The following is a 19,978-nucleotide window of genomic DNA, read 5'->3' on the forward strand; positions in this document are numbered from 1 at the left end:
GTTCGCCCACGATACCCCTAGTTTCTTTAATGGTATTTATTTATTTTTTAATTTAATTATTGACTAATAATGAGAACAAAACATGTATGAGCAAATATAATCACCGAGTTAGACCAGGAAACTGGAGCCATCTAATAAAATATTCAATGCAATCAATGAAAGAGGTTTAAGTAGGTTTGTGGAGCAATCTGTCTGATGCATAAGTTTCAATAGGGTTGTTAATTGTACATTTAAAATATATTTTTAAGAGAAATTAACATCGGTGCGTAGATTTATATTTGTTTCAAAACCTTTTATACCCATTTTAGACGTTTGTTATCAAAGGTTTCAACAATAATTTTTTTCCATTATTTTGGAAATGTGACCAGGATATATAATATTGTATTGGGTTGACTGGAAGAGATCTTTGTCAGAGATAAGTCCACCTTTGCTCACAACATTTATAAATACATTATTTTATATGTAACTTACAAGTGCAATAAAGAATATATATAACAATTGACTGGGATAAATTTGGCCTATGTTCTTCTCTATCCTAAATAGTACATATACATGTACATATGTATATCAAAGTTCATAACAATTGGTAGTACAGTTAAGGCGATAATGTGTAACAAACAAACTCATTATCACATTTATAATATTGGTAAGGATATAACTTATTATTAGAGAAGAGATTTAATTCCAGTAGAGTGACAGTAACATGGACAAAAAAATATATATTTCATTATGTATTTTTTCGCCCATGGCAATAGAATACAATGACGATGATGACGAACAATACTAAGCTAAATCCAGAACTTTTTATTATATGATTGCTCAATCATTTATATAAAAATATGTACACGAAAATAACTTGGTACTTTCCTGCACCTCCTTTTCCTTGATATCTTCCTTAACTTTCCCTAGGCTCTGAAACCCGATTGACTGTGCTTCTGCCGGGGTGTTAATTTGCCATCTCCTATTCTTAGAAGGGGATAAATCCTCAAATTTTATTTAAAAATATATTTTGGACTTCTCAGATAATTTTGAAGATAAAATCCGTATGTGACAACCCTGCAATCACCCAATACATTACCGAACGCAATGTATCCAATTGTTATTACGATATAAAACTTCTTCGAAGAATTCTTTAACGCCCAAGCCTCTTATTTTAGCAAAGTTTCGTTATTTAGAGCTCTTGATTTATAAAATAAATTGTTTGTTTGTCGGAACTAAACAAATATATACACTTTTTTTATAACACAGGGGATAAAGAAGCATCCAGATTACCTGATGGTAAGTGACTACCGCCGCCCATGATCACCCACAACACCAATGGCATTGCAGGTGTGCTGCCGGCCTTTTAAAAAGGAATATACTCTTTTCTTGAAGGTTATGATTATATTGTACATTAGTACTGGCTATGGAACATAGTGTATCCAACAATAACAAGTACATAATGTATCCTATGTATTAAATTAGGATGTACCAAATAGGATATGCCAGTGTACCAAAACTTATTAGAATCTGTTCAGTTGTTTTTGCGTGAAAGAGTAACAAAAATTCATCGATCCATCAAACCATTCACTTGTTATAATATTAATAAAATTATATAAGAATCATAATATAATATACCTTCTGAACCTACGCATGAGGGGGGGGGGGGGAGAAGGATTGTTAGTAAGGGGCATATTTGTTAGTAATTAATCATGATGATTTCTCCTGGAAACCATTATAATTAATTACTATCAAATTCGTTGCGATGGGCCACAGACCTGTCTTCAGCCTCATTATCATCCCTCACTGGTGCCCCGCCAGTGTATATCGATAGCACAGGCAGGGTTACCATTTTATTATTATTTATAAAAAAAAAACTTACGTTACACTCATGGTAAGCACAGTATAAGTTTATGGTTGTAACATTTAATATTTATTTTTTACGATACCGACTTGGAAAATGAATGATGACTTCGCTAACACGGTCCAAAGTAGTTTATTATCACCCAGGGGAGAAAAAATATAAAGAACCATCATTTCATAAACTTTAACTTTTCTCCCCATAAAAGTAACTTTAATCGTCAATACACACGCACCGATAAACAATAAGATGTCTCATATATAAACACCAGAGGGAGATTTTGTACAAAAGTCAATTGCTTGGGCAGACAGAGGTGCCATTCGTATCTCTACCGTGAAGCAGTCGTGTTTGCATTGCTGTGTTTCGGTTTGAAGGGTGGGATATGGCAGTGAATTTACAGGGTACAGAGGAATAACGCCTGAGTCCTCAGGAATGGCACCGCATGGGAGTTATAAAATTTTTAAAATATTAAATGTAAGTTATACAAAGTTCCATTAAGTGCTGACAGTCACGATTATTGACACTATGCAATTATGTGGCAAAAGAAAAATGTAGACCAAGTAGATAGAAAAGTAGACCAAGGAGATACTTGGACTACATCTCCTTTTCAAATTACTTCAAAAAGAAGCAGGTTCTCAATTCAGTTGTATTTTTTTTATATACGTTACCTGATAATTCTATCAGTTGTGGGTAAATCAATTTGGAAAATTCTTTTTTATCTAAAAGGATCACTTATAGGTTCAGTAGTTTAGTTTTTAAATCCAAACAACTGATTTTGCCATAATAGAAATCGCTTTTATTGTGGAACAATATCTTGATGATTTAAAAATCAATTCAAAACAATAATTTTATACTGGTTATTCGATTAGAATTATTTTGTTTAATTCCGCTACCATTAGTATGTGTGTGACTGCCAACACTAGAAGACTGACCACTACTATTACTACTAGAAGTTTATTCACGCACGTTTTGCGACAAATGTTTCACCTCTAAACGACACATCTTCAGGCAAATTATTAGCTCGCTGTTCGGAGCCTAGTGTTAACCATTCGGCATCGAAAGTGCGAATAATTTTAAAAAAATAGGTACCAAACAGCAGCCGAAAATTGATGGCTAAAATGGAAGGTTGTCGAATTTCTGGTAGTAATAGTGTTGGCCAATCTTTAAGTGTTGGCAGTCACACGCATACTAATGGTGGCGGAATTAAGCAAAGTAATTCTAATAAAATAACAAGTGACATGGACTTTAGCAAGATAACACCTAATTCTGTAAAATAACTCTTTTTTTTAGCTGTCGCATAATAATATTCGATGTGAAAGGGTCTGTAATTAAGGGAGTAATTATACTAAGCAGGGCAATTAGTGACAGTGGTAGGTTTTCGAGCGTGTTGTGGTTTATGACGAATTATAGTCCTTTTATGGGTGTCCATTGTAATATTATGAGTTTTCTCTTACTTTAAAGATCTGTTTAGATGATAGATATTTTTTTATTGTGATTGTTGAAAAAAGGAACATCAAAAAAGCATGTAAAATTAGTTCAGCTACATTCCTTCTTTAAATTCTTTAATTTTTTTTTTTTGTTCAACGAGATATCTTTGAGTATTTTTTTTGAAAGATCCATTTACGCTATATTTTAGTCATAAGTAAATCGTCATAATCTTCTAAACAACGAAGTATGACAAGTTTAAACATTACAGCAATTGTTTTCCACATTGATACCAATTTTTACCGTACTAATCTAGAACCAAGCTCAAGAAAGGTTTGTGAGTGGCGAAACCATTAAAGCAGCGTAGAACGACCCCCCTCCCTGTCCACTAGATTTAGCGACGACTTCAAATGCATTATAGGGAGTCAGTGGATGCAGGTGACTCAAGACCGTTCTTTATGGCAGTCTATAGGGGAGGCTTCCATTCAGCAGTGAATGGATAATAGCTGATATAAATCTAGTATCAAACGAGAATTTAACCTCAAATCTTATAACGTATATTAACAATGTCATTACAATACATCAAAGAAACACAAACAAAAATAAACCTGAAGAGAGAAATATCACGATAATCAATAAAATCTGATGTAGAATTAGATTACATTTATTTCAATCATTTTTGTATTCATAACATGTCCAGACTTCAGAAAACCTTAGCTTTGAAAATTGAACGTTAAGTCAACGCGTTATGGTATATTTTAGTAATGTTTGTATGATAAACATCGGATGTATAAAAATATACAAACCGTTTTAAACAAAGCAAATATTACATATACAAATTTAAAATAAAATCTAAAATTGTACATGGATAACGTTTTGAAACCGATCGTGTGGTTAAATAAAAAAAATATTTTACATTAAAAATAATACAATAAACTACAAATATTTTAAGTTCTGTTAACATTATAAATGTGAAAGTAAAAGTAATAACATTTATATGTTTGTTACTCGATCACGCACAAACGGCTGAACAAACTTGAATAAAATTTAGTACACGCGTCTGTCGTGGACGTTAGTACGGGTATTAAATAATTATTCATTTATTGATAACTCAAGTAATAGTTTTTAATAGTCATTATAAATTATTGTTATATAAATACCAAATGCTTTTACCCACTTTATGTACATTCATATATGACAATCAATAAAATAAATGAAATACAGAATTCGATTACGTTTATTACTATAATAACCAATGTTCGTATTCACGAAATGCTCGGAAAGGTCGAGATTGGGCTTTAAACTAGCGATGTTACGGTATATTTTTGATATTCTTATTTATATACAGTATTTGCGTAAACATTGGGTATAAATAGTCAAAACATCCAAATGCTTTTAGAAACGCAAATGTTTTATACCTATATTACAAGAAAAGGAAGAAACAAATAAAATCAGCTAAGCAAAAAACAGTGATCTCAATTTTCATAAATAGTGATTAGAATAGAGAATAGAAGAAGTAAAACGTTGGACCACCTTAGGAAAGAAAAATAGAGGGCAGAAGAGGAAGGGGAAGATGGAGAAATAACTATATGGAACAAATAAATAAAACACTAAGTACAAAGTCGTGTTGAGAGATCAAAGATATGGCCTGGAATAGAGCTGGCTAGAAGAGTATGCGTGAATTAGTTGCCCCGAGAAGAGGAAGCTCTTAAATGAAAATAAAAAGAATAGTAACTAGTGATATTAATAAGAGTTTAAAATAATCACACTAATTACTTTCACCTCAAATTAGAATATTTTTTAATGAATAATAATAGAAAGGTCATCCCGCCCGCACTACGCCGGTATACGCTGACGGAAAATGAGTGGGGGATGATAGGTGAGAATGAAAAAGCGAGTCAATTAGCCCATCGTGATGAATACATCTGAAATTTAGCACGATGGTTTCCAAGGAGGCTCACGTGGAGATCGACGTGACAGGGCATATTGCTAGCAAAGGGTAGGAAGTTCATATTACTAACAATCCCTTCTTCTCCTAGTTAGGATATTATCTATTATGAGGACCTAGGCAACGACCATTTGCAAGCACTAACGAATACCCATATTCAGTCTTTTCTCATCCCCTTGCGGGAAACGGAGAAAGCAAACTAAGGTACTTCGCCCTTAGCTGGTGGTGGCTAGAATCGGACATAAAAAGTACAGGTCAGGTTCATTCTACGCGGTCTTGGCAGACACGAAACAATTCGGAAATGGTTTTTTTTTATACAACGTAGAATTACAAATAAGCCGACGACCCACCTGATGGGAAGTGGTAACCGTCGCCTATAGACATGAGCAGTAACCATGGACATAACAGAGTATACTGTTTCGCTCATGATACCCCCCATGTGTTGCCATTCCTGAGGATTCAGGTGTTATTCCTCTGTACCCAGTAAATTTACGCCATATCCCACCCTTCAAACCGAAATACAGTCATGCAAACACAACTACTTCACGGTTGAAACACGAATTGGACAGAGGTACCCAAGCAATCGACTTTTGTACAAAGTCTCCCTCTGGTATGGTTCGTTTAAAACTCAGCCCAAGGTCTATTCTGTGCAAATGCACTACGGAGGTAATCGTGTAATAATAATTTAATAAAAAACATAAAATGTAAAAAAATTACAAATCTCCTAATGCAATTTCTCTACTACAAAGTTATTTTTATTTCAAAACTGAACTAATAATAATATAAATTATTATGCATTAGCATAATAAATAATGCTCCTGGTATTGCAAGCGTTCATAGACTACAGTAACTACTTACCATCAGGTGAATCGTATGCTGGTTTATCGACACAGTGGTATAAACAAAATTAAACTACTAAACCGATATTGATAAAACTTCTATGTGACCAATTTGTAAGTATATTATTTAATATAAAAAAATCCAAAAAAAAAAAAACTAATGATCTGATATTGTTAAAATTTCTATCTGTAAGTGCATCTTATCAAATAAAATTATGGCGAAATATGAGGACTTATACTTACTGTAACATCTATACACTTACCATGTTTTTTGTAAATAAATAAATAAATAAAATCCAAATCAGTTTACAACTGACGCAGTTATGACAAATATACAAAAAAATACAACTCTGAGAACCTCTTTCTTTTTGAAATCTTATGAAAAATCAGGCGAATGTCAGTTTTGAAGCCATAAGCATTAAGTTCAAATCACTATATTACATTCTGTATTTATAGCATTTTTTTTATGATTGTAGATGTTAACATGGCATGACTCTTCTATCTTTTTACATACATTACAATAGATATACTAGCGGCCCGATACGTGCTTCGCTACGTATAAAGTGAAGTAATAAAAAAAAAAATTAAAGACCGCATGAATGACATAACAACATGTTTGTACTGTCAACACTGAAAAAGTTTCAATTTGACAGCACAATCCCCATTTTAAAAAAGTTTGAATTTGGCACAAAAATCCCCATTAACAAAATGATCCGCCATTTATTGAATTCAATTGTTACAAAAAATGTGATAAATGAAGAACCGCTCGACCGATTTTATGCAAACTTCACATAAACCATCTACTAAATAGTCCGAACAAAGCCTAAACATTTAGGATAGGTGAGCCCGTTCTTGAGTTATAAAATTACAACGAAAAGTGGCATTAATTTATATATATATAGATATATGTTTTATAGTATCAAAGGCCAAAACACTTGTCGCCTACAAGAGCCATTGGTAGTGTCATCCACTAATTTTAATTAAATTTCAAGCAAACACAATTCAGGTAATAATGTATTCCCACATTAAAATTTCATAAACAACTCCCATCACTAAGTACTTCACATGAGAAGGTAGAATACTTAATGTTTGTATGAAATATGGATGCGATCACGTTATGCTACTGACTTGTGATCATAACTTAATAATTTATTTCAATTATACACGTGACGACCCAAAAAGGTTTCGTATAAAAACAATACGAATAAGTTAAAATGTACATTTATATATTCACATTTTCGTACGTATTATATCTCTGTATTTATAATAGGTAAAATAACGAACAGAGTTCCATGCCTCCAGTCATACTGTTCATAATTACTCTTCTCCATCCGAAGGTTGCCTGGAAGAGATCGCTCTTAGCGATGTGACCACCCATTGTTTTCTTAGTGTAATATTTTCTTGTAATCGTTTGTATTTATAATAAGTTTACTATTGTAATCTTATGGAGGAAACAATAAAGAATATCTATCTATCTACGAAGGATAGTTTATGGAACGACTTTGTCTGTCCGTCCATCTATTACAGTTTACAGTACTATATCTCATCAATTACTAATGTTCTCGATTTGAAATTTAGAATAGCAGTTATTGTCCGCATTTATTGTAGACTAGTGATCCGGCCCGGCTTCGCACCGCGCACGGCTTGATAGAATATTTTAAAAATAACAATCTATATATATCTATGTAGGGTTTTTAAAATATATAATAAATTCCCAAAGGCATTTAAGGAAATAGAAAATTTAAGTGTCTTTAAGAAAAAATCGTAAGAATATTTGACAGTCAAACGACTACACGTTACATGACTATTATAAGTGAGAGTACATTTAAATAAATACACAAAATGTTAACAGAAATTTAGAAGAGTAAATGTTAAGTTTTTTGCGGGCTCTTCTCAACATATAACAACTTTCCGAACTCTGTAGTGGATTAAAAAAAAATATAATTTCAAAGTACGTGTAAATATGTCTATTTGAATAAAGATAATTTTCAATAAAAAAAATTTTGATTTGCAATTTTCAATTTTAATAAAATAACGATCCACTTGATGGGGAATGATAGCTTCTTACTAGCAATCCCTTCCTCTGGTCACATGCCACCTTTCAGACCGGAACACAGCCACGCAAAAAGAGATGCTTTATGGTAGAATCACTAGTTGAACATAGACATCCAAGCAAGCGACATAAGCATCTGTATAAATTCTCTCTCTGGAAGGCCTATTTCTTTTCCTATCTTATTTAAAAAATATGTTAATTCCAATATAAAATTAACCCTAAAACATTCCTTGTCGTAAACAGAAGTAATTTTACGATGTAGGAACGATCGTAAACGTTTTATAACCCCATTCACTTTGAAGTCTAATGCCAATTTACTGCGTAAATACATCAAACGTTCCGATAATATTTTATGTAAATGTACTACCAAATATTAAGTAGTCTACTATCGAAATTACTAACGAGTGCCCATTCTAATACAATCATGCAGTTAATGTACTAAAAGCTAAGCGGTTACAAAAAGTCGATAATCTATTTAAGAAATACAATTTCAAAAAGAGATTATCGAATCGTTTGGATTTTTTTTTTTTGTGTATACGATACGAGATATTTTCGTAAGGTACACAAAATAATTTGAACAGACTTCAATTGTGGCAAAACCAGTTGTTATGATTTAAAAATTAAATTACTGAAGCGATTTTGATAACATTTCAATGAGACTAATCTGTAAATATATCCTTTCAAATAAAAAATCCAAATCTGTTCATAACTGACAGTGTTATGGGGTAAAGAACATAAAAAAATAAAATTGAACAGAGAACTTTCTCTTTGAAGTCGGCCGAAAATTAAGAGATTCTTAATTCGCCTGGACTTATTGTACAAATGCAATAAGATTTCTTAGTAACATATATAAAAAAAAATCCGCTTATTCAGTGTTTATTTTGATATTTCATTATGCAATATTTACTTATGAAAAGGTAACTAAGTTTGTTGCAATTAGTTCTATCCCATTCATATTTCTACCGTGAAGCAGTTGCAGTGACAATGCCAGTGAATTTACAGGGTACAGAGGAATAATACACTTAAGAGGGGTATCATGGGCGAAACAGTATACTCTGTTATATCCATGGTACTGCTCATGTCTATAGGCGACGGTTACTTCTTTCCATCAGGCGGGCGGTTAGCTTGTTTGCCATTCTAAGTTATATAAAAAAAATTTACTTTATTATTGGACAGTCTTATTATCGAAACAAAATACTTGTTTATTTAAATTTTCAACCAACAAAGAAAAAAGGTTCTCAATTCAGTTATATTTTTTTTATGTTTGTTACCTCATAACTCTATTAGTTCGAAATCGATTAGGAAAATTTATTTTATCTGAATATATACTTAGTCGTACAGATTGGTCCCATAGAATTTTTAATAAAAGTTTAGTAGCTTAGTTTTTATATCAAAATATCTGTTTTTTTTTTTTACATTAAAAGTAGTTTTTGTGGGAGACAATCTTTAATTATCATTAGGTTCAATTGGAACTGTAATAGATTGGTATCATATTAATTTTCTTATAAGAAATCGCTGTTCTGTTTTCGATACGAAATCTTACATTATACGATTCATTATTTTCTCTGTTACTACACATAAAAACTCCTTTTAATTGCTTAGAACAATTTGAATTTAATAAAAAATATTTCTTTTTCCAGCTGTCAATATGCCTATTAATTATAAAATTTTAAATAACTAAATTAAACCAAAATACAGCTAGAAACACTAACACTATTGAGTAATAAAACTGAATCTAAACACAAACCCATGATAATATTATGTTAATATTGCTTTCAACCGTGCGAATTTTGTAGTATACTCTTCCGCTAATACAACAGCGAGTTTTAGATCATTAAATAAACCCGACCCGGGTTTATTGCGGTCTAACTTCCGCGGGTAACTGTACCGATGTTTATGTTGTATACAGACGTCATTAATTGCTATTTCTTTGTGTAGATATCTATATGTACGGCAAATGAAGATGATGGGTGCATGTTGTAGGCTTTTCTTGTTTGTTTTGTAATAACCGAGTTTTTGGGTCTTGCTTGAATGGTTCCGTACCACCGGCTTATTAATATTATACCCTCACCAGAGGAAGACTGTACAAAAATCGTTTGCTTGGGTACCTCAGTCCCATTGATCAGGTGATCACAATATTTACTTGTAAATTACATTGTTAATGCATAAGTGCAGCAGTGCATGCATATATATATATATATATATATATATATATATATATATATATATATATATATATATATATATATATATATATATATATATATATATATATATATATATATATACCTACCCATTATACCTCTATTATTATACCACCTATACCTCTATCCCATTCGTGTTTCAACCGTAAAACAGTTGTGTTTGCATGGCTGTGTTTCGGTTTGAAGCGTGGGATATGGCGTGAATTTACTGAGTACGGAGGAATAACACCGGAGTCCTCAGGAATGGAAACGCATGGGGGTATCATGGGTGAAACGGTGTACTCTGTTATGGCCATGGTACTGTTCATGACTATAGGCGACGGTTGCCACTTTCCATCAGGTGGGCCGTCAGCTTGTTTACCATTCTAAGTTGTATAAAAAAAATTACTTGTGTATTTTAAAAGCGCTCGTAAGTTTAGCTTGCCTAAATGTAATAACGTCGCAGTGACCTGTCAATTTTCAATAACAAACATTTCTGGTTTACTTTAACTAAAATGTACTCTTCAATATTAATTATAACAATTGTATTGGATCGTCATTCACAGCAGCATATTTATATATTTTTTATTGTTAGCGAGACAAACGAGCAGACGGTTCACCTGATGGAAAGTGGGTACCGTCGCCCATGATTACCTGCAAACACGAGAGGAATTGTTTGTGCATTGTTGGCTTTTTAAATATTTGTAGGTACGTTTTTTGAAAGGCCCCATATTATATTGCCAGGAAACTGAAGATAGGAGCTCATTTCACAATCCAGATATACGAGGTAGAAATGATCAGGAAAAATATAGAAATAAAATATAGAAATTAGATAAAGAGGCAACATATTGGTAAAATAAACTTAAATCAAGACTCCAAACCCCAAATATGCAAACACGTGAAAAAGTCGAAACCTGTAGCATAAGAATAAATATTTATTGTGATGTTGAAACCTAATCTTTGTGTGTGAGGAGAAGGGATTGTTAGTAATGGGGAGGTTAATCCCCATCGCTATCGATATACCTTATCAGGTCGACCTCCACGCGGTTCCCCCTGGAAACCATCGTGACTAATTTATCGTTGAATTCGTCATGATGGGCTAACTGACCTGCCTTTTCATCCTCTCCTATCATCGTTCACTAGTGCCCCGCTAGTGTATACTGATAGCGCAGGCGAGGTTACCATTGCATTATCATCCATCAAAAGAAAAAAGTCTATGTGTGTGTACTTAAAATTGAAATAATTCTATTGCAAAGTAAATTATACTCTACAGTAATAGTTATAACAATTATATTACATCGTCATTCGTCACTACGTACCCGTATATTTCCTAAAATCGAAACCTGAACCCTAAATATGCAAACACGCGATTTCCGACAATCAATGGCAGGGAATTCGTGTGACGAAGCACTAAATTGCTAGATGATTGATGTGGCGTCAAAGGATATTTTATTACTGATCTCTTATAAGTGTTTTGCTTGTCATAGACTATATTATGACATCATGATAAATTAAACATGGTGGATATGACCAGTAAAAATCTGTTATTCATAAGATAATGAGAATTATATAATTCAGTTTAGTGTCAAATGAAAAATATTTATACTGTTTTAATGTAGTAACTACCCGATTAGCTTACGTGTAATTAGATCGAGAAAGGTCGACTAGTTTACGGGATCAGTTCAAGAACCTTAATTATGAGCGGCCGTGACGTAAGCGCGAGCCTATCTGCGTGCCTCGGCCCGCTGAGTAGATAGTTGTTAGATGTTAAAATATAATGTGTGCTTGCGAAAACGATGATTTTATTAAATCTTTATACTATTATGCAACACACTCCCGCTTGACATAAGATCTACCCTAAGTAAGCCAGCTTTTTAAACACAAATTGCGCACCTATTTCTTAGAAAAATCACTTTCCCTTTAAACTTCTCCTGCTGGTTACTCTGAGTCATAGATTACTATTTGCTCTTTTATTGCAGTTATTTTATTTAATTGTTTTATTGTTTTGTTTTATTTTTCAACGCATTTCCATTGCTATTCAGCGTGGAAATGCAGCAAGTATCCTAGGCACCCTACCAGCTGGCAGTGATCTCAAAGAATTTTTTTATCTTTAAATATATTTTATTTTTTATTTTTTAATTACTATGTACTTAATTTAATTAGATTAAAATTTCCGTATTAATTATGTTATAGCACTACAATAGTTAGATAATTAATTGTTTTATATAGTAATATTTTATGTATTTATTTATATATGTATTTATCAAGTAATGCTTTAATTTTCCTCTATTCAAAAATGCACCGCCCACGTATTTTTCGGTTTACCCAATGGTTGACTGGTAAAAAACAACGTCCGGTGTTATGTCCGCCAAATGTACGTGTACAAAGAATTTTACTGGGCATTAAACTAAATATTTTTTTTATTTATAGATAAATTAATAAAAAAAAATACTGATTACTAAATTTCCGAAAATCTCAGAAAGTTTGTTTATATTTTACTGAACATCTGTCATTTTGCAGAATTCCATATCATTAGTTATTTGGTTAGAATTATTTTGTTTAATTCCGCTACCATTAGTATGTATGCGACTGCCAACTTGAAAATTTACCACCATTACCATTACCAGAAATTTCACAACCTTCCATTGGTTAGCCATTGGAAGGTTGTGAAATTTCTTTTTATTAGACATCTATCTCCAAATGCCATTTTGTCCACGCACGTTTTCAATACGTTTACCTTTAAACAAGGTATCTTTAGGCAAATTAATAAATCGTTGTTTGGATTCTCGTGTTAATCGTTATGCACCCAAACTCCATATGGACAAATAATAACAATAATGTAATTTATTTAACAAAAATATACAGATGCAATTACAAGATACATATATATTACATATTGATTCTCAGTAAGTGTCTCCATGCTACTGTGTTTTTTTTTTAATAATGTGAAAATGGTATGGTAGCTCCGCCTGCGCTAACGGGATACGCTGGCGGAGCACCAGTGAAGGATGATAGATGAGAATGAAAACAGGCCAGTTAGCCCATCATGATGAATTCATCAGGAATTAACCATGATAGTTTCCAGGGGGAACCGCGAGGAGGTCGACCTGGTTGGGTATATTGCTAGCAATGGGATTCTCAGTCTCCATTACTAACAATTCCTTCCCCCCCCCCCATGCTACTGTGTTATGAAGGTCAGGCTACCGTACTTTACATAATTAAATTTCTTATATAAATTTAAGAAATTACAGAAAATATAGAAATTAAGGTTAAACTACAAATGATAAATATTATATAAAAATATAGATAATTATTAGTTTGAAATAATAAATTTACTACCCTTATTTATATAGGTATGTGAATTAGGCCATGATCTATGAGTACATGAGCTATTTGCATTTAGAATAAAAAAAAAATGTAGCAACGGAAAACCCATTAGATGAAATGATAACTTCAAATACTTAAAATCAATTTTATATGGTTTTCGTGTAAAGCTCACCGAGAAACAATTGCATAGAATCATCGAAGCAAAATACATAATGTTCCATCAAGAATGCTTCTTATAAAACATTAGTGCAAAAATGTCGACTATTAATTCTCTTTCAAGCGACAGAACGATATTCACGGTTCATGTAGTTGAAACTAAATTGTCCGGGACGCAACACACGGGCTTATATTTCACTAACGGACCGCCCCCACTTCGCATGGGTTCTATTTCCATTTCCTGGATCACTTGATCCAATTTTCCTGGAGACAATAAAGTTTTTTTTTTACAACACAGGGGACAAACGAGCATGCGGCTCACCTGATGGTAAGTGACTACCACAGCCCATGATTGACAACACCAAGAGCACTGCAGGTGTACTGCCGGCCTTTTAAAAGGGAAATTATGCTCTTTTCTTGAAGGTTATGTTGTCATATCGGTTTGGAAATACTGCTGCTGTAAGTTGATTCCAAAGAGTGGTTGTGCGTGGAAGAAAGTTTTTAAATAAACGTGAAAATTCCATGTGCTTATCTTGCAAGGATTTCGCATGATGGCGACCAGTTCAGCCTTACTTCTGCCCTTGCCGAATTCGAAGGGCCACTACATGTTACATCTTAGAAGCTCATTGTCAAGAACTCTTATATTTTTTTCATATTTTTTATTATGCTACTTAGAATGACAAACAAGCTGATGGCCCACCTGATAGAAAGTGGTAACCGTCGCCTATAGATATGAAAAGTACTATGAACATAACAAAGTATACTGTTTCGCCCGTGATACTCGATTTGTCTTCCACACCGTGGTACAACAACCAGGGTGACATGGAAATGACGAGCTTTCCATGCGAGAAAGTTTTTTTTTTAAATAGGTTAAGAGCGTTCATACCTGTTAGTTCGCTGTCTACTACTACTACTATATTATATGACAGTGAATTTATGGGCTATAGAGGTATAACACCTTAGTTCTCAGAAGTGAAAACGCATGGATGGTATGATAGGCGAAAGAGTATACATTGTTATGTTCTATCTACAGGTACCGGTTACCACTTTCCATCAGGTGGGCCATCAGCTCGTTTGCCATTCTAAGTTGCGTAAACAATAAGTTTCATATAAATTTTGGGACGAGAAAAACTGCTATTTTTCCGTGTAGAGTAAAAAAACTGCTTGTTACGAAATAATGTAGGGTACCTACCTATATCAAAACATGATTGTGCGTTCTACATAATTCTAACATCTTCAATATTTTTTAGTTCAACAATGCATGTTGGTGATTGTTTTTATTTTCGAAATAAAATTTTCAATTATTGAGCAGGCAGAACTGCAGGTAATCTGCTCGGCCATTAAAAATATATCGGAAGGGTTCGCTCCCCTGTGTAGGCAATAAATATTAAAAGCATGCTTTTATGAAGCGTTTATAGGTTTAATATACAAAAATGTATAAAGTTTTAAACGTGAAAGTTTCATTTAAAGCGATAAATCGACGTCCAATCTCAGTTTGACACTTTTTAAAGAGGATTTGGTTGAGTTTTATATCTTCGATTGTTGTATTCGGTTTCGTATCTACTCATCTTAAAACAAGTTCCTAAAGCAAAGCGTGTTCTACCGCCTGTACAATGGATTGTGCTCAGAGGAATTGTTCAATATGATGCCCACAGCCACTTTCTACCATCGTACGGCTCGCCATCGACAGGGAGTTCATCCTCATGTCCTACAGCCTCAATGGTCGCGTACTGCGCGGTTTCAGAGATGTTTCCTCCCACGAACACTCAGGTTGTGGAATGAGCTCCCTGCCGAGATTTTCGCAAGAGACTATAGCATGGGGTTCTTCAAAAGGGGGGTAAAGAGGTTTCTTTAGGGTCGGCTACGCACGCGTAATACCTCTGGTATTGCAGGTGTTCATAGGCTACGGTAACCACTTACCATCAGGTGGGCCGTATGTTTGTTTGCCACCTCAGTGGTTTAAAAAAAAGCAATGCACATCGCACAATGTTGTTATTTGGAAAGATACGTTTCTGATATTATAATTGTGAAAGTGAATTTGTGTGTTACCTTATATGATATATATACATATGATGATATCTCTCTCTCTCTTCGTCCCCTTCATTACTGAAAGTCGTGTCCTTGAAAGGTGTCTGGTGTTATTATATGATGATATATATGATACTATAATTGTGAAAACGAGTTTGTGTGTTACCTTATATATTATTCGCTAAGCAGGCTCCCCTGTCTCTTGAATTGAAACTACACAATGATATTTTGAGCCAGTATCCGCAATTGGATGTATTTGCCTCCAACTTGCTGGAGTTTCGTCGAGTGACCACAGAGTATTTGTGTTCAGACGTCTTTTGTTTCAGTTAAATCTTTTTATATTATTTTTTGTTTAATATTTTTGTGTAATATTCGTTTTATATGTTATTGTCTTCATGCTTTCCTGGGTGAGCGTATTGAAAAACTGTAAGGCTCATCCAGTGGATGTAATAAATAAATAAATAAATAAATTATATATGTGGCGCCTTAGCGGCTTAACCAATCACATTAAAAATTGTACTTACTATATGGGATGGAGAAGTATGTAGACTACTTTTTATTTCAGTCAATAAGTATATCCCGGTCACACGGACGAAGTCGTAGATAAAAAGCTAATAAATTTATACATATAGAAAAGTAATGATAAAAATTCCCAGTGTATATTAAAGTTTAAAAGTATTAGTCTTACGAGACTAGAACTCACGTCAGCATATTGTGCAAGTGTGGTTAAAAACATTAACTAGACTTACATATTTTCTAAAGTAAATATTTATTTTTAAACCAACTTCTGAAACAGGGAGATACCCATAACAACTAGTTCAATAAAATTAAACTATTATGTATTTGTATAAGATATATAAGAGCACGTTATGACTCCGCAAAGGATAGGACTAACAAATTTTATAACAGTTTTTTTTTAGTGTACCAAATTATGAAATCTGTTGCAGGTAGGTAAATTACCTACTTATTTATTTTTATTTACTAAACATTTTATTTTTGTTTAAAAAAGTTTGTTAGCTGGATCAAATATTAATGGAACAATTCATTTATATTTAATCCGAACGAACGACTGTCTGTATTTTTTTTTTATTTTATACAATTCAAAGGTGAACATTCTACTTGTAAAATAACAGGACCCGGATGTTGGGCCGGATCTTACGTTGGCTTTTACGGGTTAACGTTGACCCCATGTTTAAAACATTTAGACAGAATTTTAACTCCTATCCCTTTTTAATAAGGCTGAAAATTGTTATTATTCAAATATTGTGAATTATATATGGTCACCGCGAGCGCGTCAGTAATGTAAGGTCGTATGTTTTATTTAAACCGGGTTAACGACGCATGAGTTAACTTGCCGGTTTCCTTTTTAACCGTTCTTAATTATTAAAATGGGATCGCTAAACAGTTTAAAGCTATTCTGGTGCAGGTCGATCTCTAACAAGGTTACAATAGGAAACTGAACTAAAAGGAATATTGTGCTGAGGCACCCGATGCTAAATACTCTTTAAAAGTTTTATTATTATTATTTCAGCTGTTAACTGTCCACTGCTGGACATAAGTCTTTTCCATAAGGGGATTTTTGCCAGTAGTTTCCACGCTTGGCACGCGGGTTGGCAACCGCAGTTAGGCTGTTAGAGATGTTTTAACAGGGACGCTGCTGCCAACCCCTCGCCCTCTCTTAGTCGCCTCTTACGACACCTACGGGAAAGGAAGGGGTAGCCACATTCTATGCCGGGGTACACACACTTTAAAAGTTACAAAAGAGTATATATATATATATATATATATATATATATATATATATATATATATATATATATATATATATATATATATATATATATATATATATAATATTGGCCGTGTGGTCCCGGCATAGAATGAGCCACTTCTTTCTTTGCTGTGGGCGTTGTAAGAGGCGACCAAGGGAGGGCGAGATTGCCAAGCGTGGCAACTACTGGCGAAACTCCTCAAGGGAGGCTTTTGTTCAGCAGTGGACAGTGAAAGGCTGATATGATGATGATGATATAAGGAATTTATGTAACAATCAGCTTTTATCAGCGACGACGTCCATATTTTTTTTTTATACAACTTAGAATCAAAGTCAACTTACAAAGTCTCCCTCTAGTAAATATATAGATATCTTAAAATTTCTTACATTTAAATTTAAAACGTCTTCTGAAAATTTATTATAAAAACGTATACTGTGTACCATGAAAGATATGATAAAATGTAGTTGTACAAGTAAGTATTTTATAGTAATATATCCCGCCTATTTCAACTACCTGTGAAAGCTATAAACATGTTAGGCTTAGTGCAAAATGGATGAGGGGTAGTTACGATCGTATAAATAAGGGATTACCATACAGCGGTAGTTAGCGGTGGGCGGTCGCGGTGGAGATTTTACTGCTAATGATTCTTTTTTTCTATAATTAATTGCTGTGTACTTTTTGTGCGGATAACCCAAATAATTAATGTAATTCTTACGTATTATAATAAAAAGATTTTATTTTTTATACAACTTAGAATGGCAAACAAGCTGACGGAAAGCCCACCTGATGGAAAGTGGTAACAGTTGCCTATAGACATGAGCAGTACCATGGACATAACAGAGTATACGGTTTCGCCCATGATACCCCCCATGCGTTGCCATTCCTGAGAACTCAGATGTTATTCCTCTGTACCCAGTAAATTCACGCCATATTCCACCCTTCAAACCGAAACACAGCCATGCAAACACAACTGCTTCACGGTAGAAACACGAATGGGACAGAGGTACCCAAGCAATCGACTTTTGTACAAAGTCTCCCTCTGGTACACATACTGTAATACCATGTGGTAACATACTAAAATAACTAACGTAGCTATTTGTTAGTATTCATATATTTTACTGAACTAGGTGTTATTTTGCAGATGTTTATATCACTGGTTTATTTATATAAACCGTTGACAGTCCATCGCTGAGCCTTCCTCTATTCGGGTATTTTTCCAGTAGTTACTATGCTTGGAATGTGGATTGTCAACCGCAGTTAAACAAGAATGAATGCAAATGCAAAAAGGTAAGAGCATATCCGTTGCTACAGGGATGTAGCAAATACAGGGACGATTTATTGTCGTGTACATTATACACAACATAGAGGCATATACAAATGGTATTATTTTAGGACTGATATTCTCAAAGTGTATTCCACGGATATCTGGAGCTCTTTAATAAAGGAATAAGTTCTAGGAAACAAAGCACATCATAGTTGCTAGAAGGTATTTTCACCCTTTAAGTTACTTTGTCCATAACGTGCTTATTTCATTGCTTGTGAACCGATTTCCATGATTATTTTTGCGATGGATAAGGTTTATTCATATACATTTCCTGACAGCCGAAGCTAGTTTGCAGAGCAAAATTCTGGTTATTGTGAAGCTATTTGTATTTGTAGACACACGATTCCGCGTTCCAAATACTAATATATAAAATTCACTCTTTTATTGTGCAGCAAAATCCAATTGTAATAAACGTTTTTTTTTACTTTGAAATTCTGTAAAATATTTAATGTTCCAAAAAGGAACAGTTACTATAAAAACGATAAAAGTTTGGGAACCGCTGGTCTATACTAGATACCCTAGGGATGTGAAGAAAATGTTAAAAATAGAACAGAACGGTGTCAACAAAACTATGCACAGGAGCGCAGCGATGAAAGTTTGTCACCCCTAAGTCACTGGAGAAAGTTATGAGAGGCGAAGGAACTGTGTGTACAAACTATGACGGGAAGCTACAAGATGAAGTTGTGCTCGCATTATTATAATACTAGTCTTTCGATTCGACTTCGTCCACGTGACCGGAATTTAGGTTAACAATGTTTTTTGCTCCACGATAACTTCAACTACGACAAAGTACACCAATGAACAATAAGAAGTGTCATAAATACATTTCAATTAAAGTAAAATTTGAATTTAGAACGCGGAATTGTGTATCTTTAAAAAAGGACCTTTAGTTTAGAGCTGCTTTTTAAAAAATAGAATGCTCCAAAAGTAATCTATCATTATAAAACTTTGAGAACCGCTGATCTACTATAGATTTTTTTTATACCACTGAGGTGGCAAACAAGCATACGGCCTACCTGATGGTAAGCGGTTACCGTAGCCTATGAACGCCTGCAATACCAGAGGTATTACGCGCGCATTGCC

The 19,978-nt window shown here is 33.7% G+C and overlaps 1 protein-coding gene across 2 annotated transcripts in view; it reads right to left on the reverse strand.

Annotated features, from left to right (window-relative positions):
- The window catches only part of LOC113511244 (inactive dipeptidyl peptidase 10), a 202,909-nt gene that overhangs the window by 66,854 nt on the left and 116,077 nt on the right, over positions 1-19,978 (reverse strand). The window lies entirely within an intron of this gene.

The sequence above is a fragment of the Galleria mellonella genome, unplaced genomic scaffold (genome assembly GCF_026898425.1).
Source record: "Galleria mellonella isolate WM207_F2 unplaced genomic scaffold, CSIRO_AGI_GalMel_v1 utg133, whole genome shotgun sequence".
NCBI lineage: Eukaryota > Metazoa > Arthropoda > Insecta > Lepidoptera > Pyralidae > Galleria > Galleria mellonella.